Source organism: Silene latifolia, chromosome 2 (genome assembly GCF_048544455.1).
Source record: "Silene latifolia isolate original U9 population chromosome 2, ASM4854445v1, whole genome shotgun sequence".
Taxonomy (NCBI): Eukaryota; Viridiplantae; Streptophyta; class Magnoliopsida; order Caryophyllales; family Caryophyllaceae; genus Silene; species Silene latifolia.
The window spans coordinates 98,667,958-98,680,107 of NC_133527.1; the positions used below are offsets into that span (position 1 = coordinate 98,667,958).

At 40.5% G+C, this 12,150-nt stretch overlaps 1 non-coding gene across 1 annotated transcript; it reads right to left on the reverse strand.

Moving 5' to 3' along the window:
* Positions 1-11,783: 11,783 nt before the first annotated feature.
* Positions 11,784-11,890, reverse strand: LOC141644452 (small nucleolar RNA R71). The gene has a single exon (XR_012544069.1). It is a non-coding gene; the product is annotated as a small nucleolar RNA R71 (small nucleolar RNA).
* Positions 11,891-12,150: the final 260 nt, after the last annotated feature.

Here is a 12,150-nt window from a genome sequence, read left to right on the forward strand (position 1 = left end):
AAAGCTAAGCATAAATGTTTAGTTATTTTTCTTAATAATGACATCTAACTTAAATATGGATGTAGTTAATGTGAACATATGTATATATATGGCTTAGGGCAACACATTCCGCATATCACTAGACATGTCATCCTACTTCACATAATTTAGAACATCAAAATATCAAGAGATGAGAAAATGACTTTTAGAAACTTTAGTATAGAGCTTCCATTTTCACGAATGACAAAACATATTACAACTTCCAAAATCGTTAATAAATCATAACTTAATGACTCCTTTATAATTTTTTAGAAAATACAGAGAGTTAGTAAACCATGAGAAAAAGAATCAAGTAAAAAATTCAAAGGGTCAATTTAAAATGCATTTTACAAGATACTTGGTCGAAACAGAAATTTTACAGCAACTTGTCAGAAACTTAGGTCAACTTGTAAAAATCACCATAAATTGTCAAAATATTTCCTTAAAACGTGGCTTACCAATTTAGAAACACACATGAGTCTATTAAACAGTGGCGTTAGAATTATAACAAATCATTAAGTAGTTTTTAAATGGCAAATTTTACAAAAACATGTCGCGAAAACATCATTGCACAGGAATATTCTGACCACTGTCCACTAAAATATTTATTTCTCCTAAACCCTATATTATTTGAATATGAGACCAGCGGCATATGAAAGCTAACTCATAACGCTATTACTCATAAAATTTGCATATGAGAATTTTAAACAGGTAGTAAATGGCAGCCAAAACAATCAAGGGTAGAATTCCAGGAAATCAACTAAAATAACGTTCTTCACAATTTCACACAATTCCTTTAATACTTCTCATGTTAATCACACATGCCAACATATTTATCTCATAATCACATGTATATATCAATTCTTATATCACATCCCCTCCTCCTAAAGGCAAAGTTACGTCCCCGTAACCACAGTCATCAATGAAAACAATATTCAAACAAGGCAAACAAACGGTTTTTCATTTTAGATTACCCCACACTCTCAAATATTTCTCTCAGAGTTACCGGTATAAAACTGAAAGGGCCGGAAGTTTGGTGTTTGGGGCCCTACTCATCCCAGCCTTAAGTGGGCTCCTAACAGTTTCTACCCGAGTTCATTTTATTATACACATCCTATGTTCATTATTGTTCATTGGTTAGGCGTGAGGATCGTTTTTGCTCTGATACCACTTTGTAACACCCCCATTTATTCGGGAGCCTTTAGCTAGACATTCCCAAATAAATAGAACTGTTACCATCTCGGTTTCCCGAGGTAGTGTATAACAAAGTACAACAAACCAAAGTACTTTAAATTAAAACTTTAGTGAATACATGTTTATTACAACTTAATCAACTAAAAGTTAATATAAAAATAAATACAACTCGCAGCGGAAATTATATAAGTGATATAACTATATATGTGATCTAGACTCCTGCAGGTCCGCAAGCTCACACGCCCAAGCTCCCATTATCCAGCTAACTCAAAACCTGCTATTTAAATCTGCTCCCCATTTAACCGGAAATATTAAATGGTTCACCACAGGATGCCATCAATTAAAGCAGGCATCAATTTTATTTTGACACAAAAGCAAGCACGTCAACCAATGGTTGAGTAGGATAATCACACAACATTAAATATACAAACTAACAGATGTAAACACAAGGAATAAATACCACTACCAATTCTCATCATAACCACACTAGTCGTCCCGGTCCCTAACCGAGGCTCCACCACACCGTCGTCCCGCCAACTCCTGGCCCGGGGATAAACACAAATGTCGTCCCAGTCCGAGACTGAGGATATCTCATAACTCATCGTCGTCCCAGTCCGAGACTGAGGATAATCTCATAACAATCTCATATCCTGCAATATAAACACAAACGTCGTCTCAGTCCAAGACTGAGGATAACCGATAAAATAGTATGCCAATACGAATAATTCAATCCAATAATAAACAACCACAATAATCCAAAAATAATAATCTACGCATCCATTCAATCCCACAAAAGAAAACGAGTTGAGTAGTTATCCTACCTGGCAAGCAAGCACTCCAATTACGCAATCCAAATAAATAAAGCAAATCCAACCCGATTATAATTCTTCACAATTTCCGTCACCTATATAATAATAACAATCACAACAATTATAATTACTAACTTTACTTATTTATTCATTTATTTATTCCTTTTATTTAATTATTCAAATTAATTATTTATTATAATTATTAAAGGTTTATGATAACTAAAAACCCGATTCAATTACGAACTCGACTCACCCGAACTAATTAAACAATTAAAACCCGTCACAACACAAACACACATCACCCCATACACGGTTTATAAACCGTGACCAACACCCCTCATAAAATCCACCAAACCCGACACCACAAGCCACCACGACCACCACCTAGTTCTGCCCACCTCCTAGCCCACACCACGACGAGCACCCACGACCAAAACCACCAGCCAACCCGCTACCAACAGCCCACAAACACCTTTCCCTAACAACCCTCTTCAAACCGTCACAACCAACACCACTCCCTCACTCACCATCTTACACCATCACCACGACCACTACAGCCACTCCCACACCCAACGGCCACCACTATTGTCATCCCTGGTCTATGATGGTTCTAATGGTACCCTCCATGCCCACTCACAGTCAGAGACACGGCTATAGTACGCGTCTAAAAACAGCCGCGTCAAATCCTCTGTTTTTGCGTTTTCCGGCCACCACCCGCAAAAACCACCACCTGCCGCCACGCCAACACCAACAACATGGTCGACTACCTCCCCCCATCACAACCCTACCGTGCCCAGGTCAAGACTCGGCCAATTAGGGGTTCAATTACCCACTACAAATACCCACGACCTAACCCGCAACACCCCCTGACCAGCCACCTTTAGCCGCCTGCCACCACCACCCTAGGCTATACCTGATACCACCACTACACCCATTCCAACCCTTGAAACCCCACGAACCACCTCCCAAAGTTTGGTCTCATTCCGTCAAGGTTTGGGTCAGTTTCTAAGTGTCTTAAGATCGTCTGACAATCAGCTGTATAAGAAAATAAAACAAGATTAGAAATTGTTACCTATTAATTATCGCTTGCTAATTCCGTCTCCAAAAGCTCCTCCTCTTAATTTGTGATTTATTTCTTAGACTTAATAGGGTATTTATAGGGTAGGATTATAGAGAAAGCGATGTCAATTAGGAAACTATATAATTTTCCTTATTCTAACTAGTAGTAGGAATTGTCATTATAATTATATCATTATTATTTATCATATACTATTAATCCTAACATAACTGATTTCCTCATATAATACTTACTAATTTAATATTGCTATAACTTTATTATTTATTATTATAATCATAATTACCTTTATATATTATTATTAATTTCCGATATAAATCCCGATTACACTAATACCAATTTAATAAATTCGGCCCATATAATAATACCACACAGTCCAACACTCGATTACCAACTAAGCCCAAAGCACAAATATTAGCCGAACCCAATTCATGACTTGAATTATTAATTTATTATTTAATTAACGTCTCACTTGAATTTAGTATTAGAAATGTCATTTTAATTACTCATTAAATTACATAAATTATTCTTATAAATTATTATTAAAATACGGAGTATTACACTTACAACCGGGTCTGCCCTAGACTGCCTCACCCTACGACGCTCTCGAGGCGGGGGAGGTGCCTGCTGCTGTCCCTCAGGCACGGTGACAGGCTCAGGTAGGTCCAAGAGAATCCTTGGGTCAATCAGGTAGGTCTGGGGCTCAGGCCTAGGAATGGCACAAGGCTCCCACTCAGCTAAATGGTCAACGACAAGGAGATGGGCTGGGCCTGGAAGCACCATCCACATAGATCCCCTCACCCTCCAGGCATAAGACCCGTCATCCATCTTCCTCAACCATCTCTTCTGACGCTAGTACTGACCGTCCATGGTAGGCACAATCTCTACATACTCATCCCCCTCAGGAGGTGGGGCCTCAAAATATGTCAGACGCTGAGCTAGGCGGGTCACTATGGCCCCGCAAGCAATGTGTCGGGTATCGGACTGTGCCATGCGCTCAAGACTAGAGCACACTACCTTTGGAGCACTATAATAGAACGGTTTCTGACGGTGTAGGTTAAGGTAAGACATAAGCAACATGACCTCGTGAGAATTAAGCTTACTCACGTCGTCCCTCGCATACAACAAGCAGGTCATCATCCTCAAGAACATACGGAGAACAACATGCTGAATATCATTAATTAACATGGAACTGGCGCTAAGAGTAGGTCGGCCAGTCAAGTATGGAAGGTAAAGAGGGGCACCGCTGTTCTTGGCCACATCACTTAGGTACCCTGCCCCCTCGACCTCTAGACCCAAATGGTCGGCAAACTCATCTAGGGTCAGCTCGTGATCCTCGTTCATGAGACGAAAGGAGACAGTCTTCCACTTTTTGTCATAGACATAGGAGCTCAAAAACTCCAAAGTCAGGCAGGGGTAAGATTTCTTCCTCAGGTGATATAACCCCTCCATACCCAGAATCCGAAAGATGTGAAATATGTCCTCTTTGATCCCTAAAGTCTCAAGAATACCAGGATTAATATAGCGAGTGGGTCGAAAAGGGCGACGCATAAGAGCCACAAAAGCCTTACGTTGCTTGAAATCAGAGATAATTACCGATGGATGTGCCTCCACCAGTGGAACTACAGGTTCACTGCTTGACTGACCTGTCTCAAGCTGGACATTAACATGAGTTCTATTGTTGGGTAGGCCTCTGGTTTTCACCATGCTGCAAAAGGACAAGCTTTAACATAGGATTGACACACCAACTCTTATCGCAAAAGACAGACTGTTTTCGATTGTATACAGATTTTGAAACAATCTTTTAAGACAAATTTTATCAGGAAATCACCAAATACCTTACAAATCATATCGTTACAAGCTTCAAGTTGTCTCAAACCAAAGGATAAACAACAAACAAAGGGTGTTTCGTTTTTAGCAACCCTAGAATACAGAAATAAAATTTTAAACCATGAAATTTCTTAAACAAGGGCATACACGAGGTTTATATACGATTAAATCCAAGAAATAACAAGATAAAGACTCAATTTCAGTTGCCCAAAATGAAAATCCGAAGTATTGATGAAATTATACCATAACTTTGAAAACAAAGAGAGAAATCGAATTATAACCTTACCTTGGATTGGTTTATAGCAAGGGAGAATAAATTAATCACCAAGAATTGACCCAAAAAGCTTGAGAAAGGAAGGGTATGGAGTTTTAAAGAGAAGGAGATGTGAAGATGGGAGGCGGAAATAAGAAAGAATGGGACGGAAATAGGGTTTTTGTATAACCCTCTTAAGTCCCGATAAAGCAATACTCGGTCGAGTATTGGGCATACTCGGCCGAGTGTCGACTACTCGGTCGAGTATTCCTCTTGCTCGGTCAAGTTTTCAAGGACAGTAGCGATTTTTAATTTTTCACAGAATGGGAACTCGGTCAAGCACATTAATATTCGGCCGAGTGTAGTCTACTCGGTCGAGTACAGATGTCTACTCGGTCGAGTTTCCAAAAGTGAAGACGAAATTGAATTTTCATTGTTCCTGCAAAATAAACAGCATAGTTCGGAGTTCCGTGCTATCGGCTCGTCACTGTTAGAGCTTATCCTACCACATAAACATCCATCCACAAGAATTTGTATATCCGTTACCAAATTGTTCATCATTTCTATCTTCCGTCCTCACGTTGTTATTGAACGATTACATTACACCTTTAAACACACGTAGCACTTAATTACCGTACCTGCACGGTTTAGCTCCTATACTACATCATCACACATTCCGCTAATCACATTATATTCACCTTAACCAACGTTTACAAATCAGCAATCATCACACAACGTAACCATTGTCAAACAATTAATTGACTTCCCTCTGGTCGCACATTGCAACAACTCACTCACTCATTCTAGGCCTTTCCACACACCTAGATACACATTATCATAAACATAGATGCACGCAACAACCTTCACTAAGCAATCAACAACTCTTACTAGCTACCCTTTTTCCCGTGTCTGGCTTAAGTTCGATGGGGCCGTAATTTTGAAATGAGGGCGCCTTCTCACCCAAAATCTAGCATCGGCTGGGGCTCCCAACGCACATACACCAGATTTATTTTAATTGACACCCTACATTCATTAGATTCATTGGTTCAGGTTCCAAAATCGCCGGCTCTGATACCATTTTGTAACACCCGCGCACACCAGAACGCCTTACCAATGACCATTCCAGTGTATGACGGTGTCACCATCTTGGTTTACTGAGGAAGTAGATCAAATCAGACAATAAAAGAACAATTATAAAATATTAATGTACCTTATACAATGCGACTCAATACAAACTCTTTATACCAAAGGTAAAACTGCAACACTCATGACACAACACTTCTAGACTGGTAGCGTGATGACTCGATCCCTCCAATCCTAGCAGCCAAAATCAACAGTACCTGCTAAGCCAACTGCTCACCATCCCCGAACGGATCACCGCAGATACCACAAAACAACACGGGGTCAGTACCGACTAATCAAATGTAAAATAGGTAAATAATGTAACCAACTGATCATCCTCTAACTCAGTCTCCCGATCTCGCCCAGTAACCGACTACACACCGAAGTGTGTAGCCCTGCCAGATTACCCATCGCAACAGGTAATCCTCACCGCCAGTGGGTGACCGCAGCCCATCCCACCTAGTCCAGCTCATCAACGAGCGACTAACAATCCCTGTCCCTTAATGTGCACATCCCCTCCCGTGGCGGGTTCCAAGGAGGGCGAACTAGGGTGTGAAGCCACTCTCGCAAGTGACTCCACCACAATCACAACACACACAGCACTCCAGCTGTCACCGCACCTCCACAACAACATCGTCACAACAACGCTCAAACACCGATGATCAGCAAATAACAATAGATATGAAACAATAACAGTCACAATCAATTAACGATACTGAGTAGGAAAACCTACCTCGTCGCAACCCATGTAAGGTATCCATACACAGCCAAGTACGACTCCAAAAAGCATCCTACAATGATAACCACTCCTATTACACAACTATACTCAATAATCTACCAAAAGACACACAAGGCCGAGATTTACCTAATAACGCACATCGACCGTGGCGTAGACGACCACCACGCGCGTCATCCTTCCTAAACGAATCCCGTCCTTCCCATGGTGAAGGTGTAGACTATAGGCATGAGAGTATATAGAGATAGGGTGATAGGGGAGAGAGATGGCTAGGGTTAGAGAAAGAGGAACAGTTGAGGAAATGGGAAAATGAAATGAATTTCGCGAACTTACGTTTTATATTAATGCGTCAACAGCAGCCATACTCGGTCGAGTACCAGAGTACTCGGCCGAGTAGGTTCTACTCGGTCGAGTATTGAAGATACTTGACCGAGTACGTAGCCTCTGCTAGGTTGAGTAAGTCATCCTATAAAATACGTGTTGTAAGTCTGGCCCTTCCCCCATTCCTCTCCAAGGTCGGTCTTGGTCAACAGAGTCAGTCAACAAGGTCCTTAAATATCCTGGGTATTACAATTAAAATCTCTTGCAAACAATTTTGAGTTTAATTTTAATCCGTTATTTTTATTGTTTTGCATTTGAAAATCCTTGCAAAAAGTCGTGCTCTTAAAATTGCTTATTATTCTTAAGGTTACGTTATAAGGTAATAGTACTTCATATTGTTTCTTACTCGTTTAATTGTGTGAACACTTAGAAGAACAGTCAAGTTCTTTTTTAGTAACTTAAGATAATCAAGTCGAATATCTAGTGATATTCATATTGAGTTATAGCTAGAGTTAGCTATACGAGTTGGGTTGATAATTTTGTAATCCGGAGAAAGGTACTAAAATTATTAACCGAGAATAGTGGACGTAGGCGTCGACGTGTGAAGCTGAACCACTTCAAAACCGTGTGTCTTTACAGTTTTTGTTTATTTCTTTACGTTCATAATCACCTAGTTAATTAGTTAAAGTTTAATCAATAAACTTTAAGTAATTAATTACATTGATATAAAATAAAAAGTGGGCATAAGTTTTTAAATACTCAATTCACCCCCCCTCTTGAGTATTTCGGCTGTGATAGACTCTTCACTTTGGAGGACTACGACATGATCTCCGGTTTGCCTTGTGGAGAGGAGACGATAGTGTGGCCTGCGACGGCCATGAGAGTGGATTCAGCCGAGGCTAGGGGTTTGATCGGCTAGAACCTGGCCAAGGCTACGGCTAGGTACCCGGCCAAGTTCCGAGTTCTTACGTCAAGGATTACGTTGACGGCAAGACTCCAGTGAGGGCGCAGATGACTGCAGATGGTGGAATGGTGCCTCCTCCACCATGTACAACTGAGCAGCGAGCTCGCCTGCGGCTCTAGTGGTTTCTGTCTTCGATTTACTTCAGAGACAAGGGGGAGAGGCTGTCGACGAAGCTTCTTCCTTTCCTTACTGAATTGAGTAGCCTAGGTCGCTTGGACAGGGTTACTCCTAGTTTTGTGGTCCTCATACGATACATGAGGGCCATGGTTCATCCCGAGCTGATAGAGAATGGGACTTCTCCTGCTACTGTCGGTCCATGTCTTACCATCATCAGTTTAAACAAGTGAAAGTGGTAAGACCGTTTCTTGATACTTATCTGTTGGAGTAAGTGTCCCCGACAATAATGCGCTCACAATTGTCAATCATGATGATCACATGTTTAAATCTCATTTTTAAGGATACATGAGGGAAAGTAATATTTTACGGTCAACTGTGTAACACCCCCATACTCCAAGTGCCTTACCAGGACCACTCAGGTATAAGGATGCCACCATCTCGGTTACCCGAGGCATGATATTCATAAGACAATAACGAAACAACTTTAAAAGTAAATAAAGTTTAAAGTGATTACATAGCAATTCCAAACTGATAAAAAGAAATACAAGATTCTCGGACGGTCTCTTCGCTAAAACTATCAAAGCCATAAAACATCGTCGACACAAATGGAAGACTTCTAACTGCCACGTGATGACTCATCCCAGCTATCCCATACGCGTCATATCATACCTGCTAAATAACTGCTCACCACCCCCGAATGGATCACCACAGTTTTTAAAACATTTAAACGGGGTCAGTACTAATCACACAACTCAATATATCAACAATAAGATAAACAGACAGCTTAACCGTCACACACACACAACCACACCAATCCCAACAATCTCAATCACCGACTGTCCACTGGACCAGCCCTGCCAGTGGGGGACCGCAACTGTACTGATGTCACCATAATTAGCGCATATTTAGCCCCCGAATTAGTCTTGTTCCCATGCTTTTTAGTGCTTATTTGGGTCATTTCTTATCTTTAGTTCTTTGTTTTGCATATTCTTTGAGATTTTGATCCCTTGGTAGGAAAGGAGTAAGAATCTTGCATTTTCATGGCAAAACGAGACTAAATTGATCGAATTCAATGACCAAGTATCAAGGAGAGACAAGATTAGAAGGCCTTTGTACATATCATAGTAGAAGAGCAATGTTGAGAAAGGATCCTTGAGTCCCCAAGGAAATCCCCAAGGAATTTATGAAGAGAAGGGAAGAATAGAAGAAGAATTGTTGCTAACTGACAATCCGAGCGGATTGTCACCAATCCGTCCGTCCCGCAGCAGCACAATCCGAGCGGCTTTGCCACAATCCGCTCGGATTCCACCTCCACAATCCGCCCGGATTCCCCTGAATCCGCTCGGATTCCAACGCTAGAATCCGCCCGTCCCGACCCTATTCCGCCCGGATTCTAGCACAGCACGGATTGTCTTCTCCAAGCTACGAAGAAAGAGCCATTCTCTCAGAAAATACCGGCTCCTCCTTGCTCAACTTAAAAAGTGTAATTACTAGTTTAGCCCTTAGTTAACCCTAATGCATCCTCCCTAATTTCCACTATAAATACCCCATTAGTCTAATTAGAGGAGCATGTTCTTCTTATCAATAATTAGTGTAGTTAATATCAATCAAATCTCTCCTTAATATTGTAATCAAGTATTAATCAAGTTTTAATCCAAGTTTTAGTTCTTTAATCTCTCTTTTGTTCATCCTTTATTTTGGGTAATTGAAGATTAATTGGGTTATTGTTGGGAGATTGACAACCTCTCAATCAAGCATTCAAGTACTTCTTTTATCTTTGCTTTATTATTGGAATCATTAGTAGGTATAATCTCTTAATCCCTCTTTAATTATTGTTAATTACTTTCATTTATTCATCATGTTTCATATTGTTGGTATGATTGACAACCTTGCTAGCATGGTCAACATGATAATGAGTGAGTAGTCTCTTAGCTAGGGTTAATGGGTGATTAGGGGAAACCAACATGGGGAATGATTCATGCTTAAATTAATATGCTTTCATGTTTTATTTGCTTGCTTGTTTTGATCTCAACTCATGCACATGTTATATTTGATGAAATGCTAAGCCTATGAATCCTTGCATTTACTATCATCTTCTATCTTTTCAATGAGACTTGTAAGACATAACCCAACTCGAGTCTCATTAGACCATGCATGTTGTTGAGTAGGGAAGATTAAGTCGACTTGTAGGTGTTGTACAATCTAATCGATTCGGCTCCGGGACCCAAACTTTCCTAGGATTGTAAGATATAACCCAACTCAATCCATCACAACAATAATTCCTTGCTTATAATTTGAGAACATGTTTGTATGATCATATCCCATGATTCCCTTATGATCCCATGACACCCTAGTGCCTTTAATCAATTTTTTACACCCCTTTAATTCATCTTGCTTGTTTATTTTCATTGCTATTTTAGTTTAGTAACCTTCTACATCAACCCAATTTGTGACACCCCTTAGACACCACTAGTTGCAATAGAAATCTCATTTCAACTCCCGTCCCTTCGGATCCGACCTTTACTTGCCTCTTTACTAATTGTAGAGTTGTTTGTGGAGCTATAAATTGTGTTTTGATTCGACCGTGACCAACGACCACATCTTAATTTGTGAACACTTAGCGGGATCGCAAAAAAAATGGCGCCGTTGCCGGGGACGGTGTTTGTTTGATTTAGATTTCTTTTTATTATCATTAGTTGTGTCTTTCTTCGCCTTGAGGAAGTAAAACTCCTCAAGGTTTGTTCTAATCATTTTCGAGTTGTTTGATATTTTGCATGTCTAGAAGGTTACAAGGTGATTTGTTACCTTTTGACCGTGAAATCGAAAGAACCTTGACGAACAATAGGAGAGTTGTTAGGAGTAATTTACGAGGTATTAGTGAAGTTGTCCAACCCACTAGTGAGTTTGTCAATCCTTTCACAATAGAAGGAGAAGAAAACCCATTACACAATACCCCACAAAATCCACCTACAATGCCAAAATTCTCGTCACACTCCGTACCCACCGAGGAGAATCTACCAAATGGTACTCCTACACCGCAACATCTAACCGGAAATTTTATTGCCAAGTCCGCCTTCATCCAATTAGTTGAGAGGAGCCAATTCGGGGGGATGCCTAGTGAGGACCCTCATTCTCATATGGAAACCTTTTGCGACTATTGTGATGCTATCTCTCAAACGGGCGTGACTCAAGACCAAATTAGATGGGTCTTATTTCCTTTTTCCTTAATCGGCACCGCGAAGCAATGGTTGAAGGGCCTTGATAAGGCCACCCTTGGAATAGATTCTTGGAAGAAGTTGGCTCTAGCTTTCTACAAAAAATTCTACCCACCGGAAAAGACTAACATGCTAAGAGCTCAAATTACGGGTTTTAAGCAAAGGGATGAAGAGTCTTTGTATGAAGCTTGGGAGCGGTTCAAGGGAATTTGTCGCTCATGTCCTCACCATGGACTTAGCGAATGGTTTTTGGTGCAATAATTTTAGAATGGTTTATATGAAGATTCTAGGAACATTCTCAATATGGGATCAAATGGAATGTTCACCGAAGTTGATGAAAATCAAACATGGAACAAGATTGAGGAAATGGCGGTCCATAACTCACAATATAGTAGGCCTCGCAAGGCTACTAGAGGAGGAAAGCATGAAGTGGACTCCGTTACTCAATTGGGTGCTCAACTTAGTGCTCACATTGACACAATCAACTTGAAGTTTG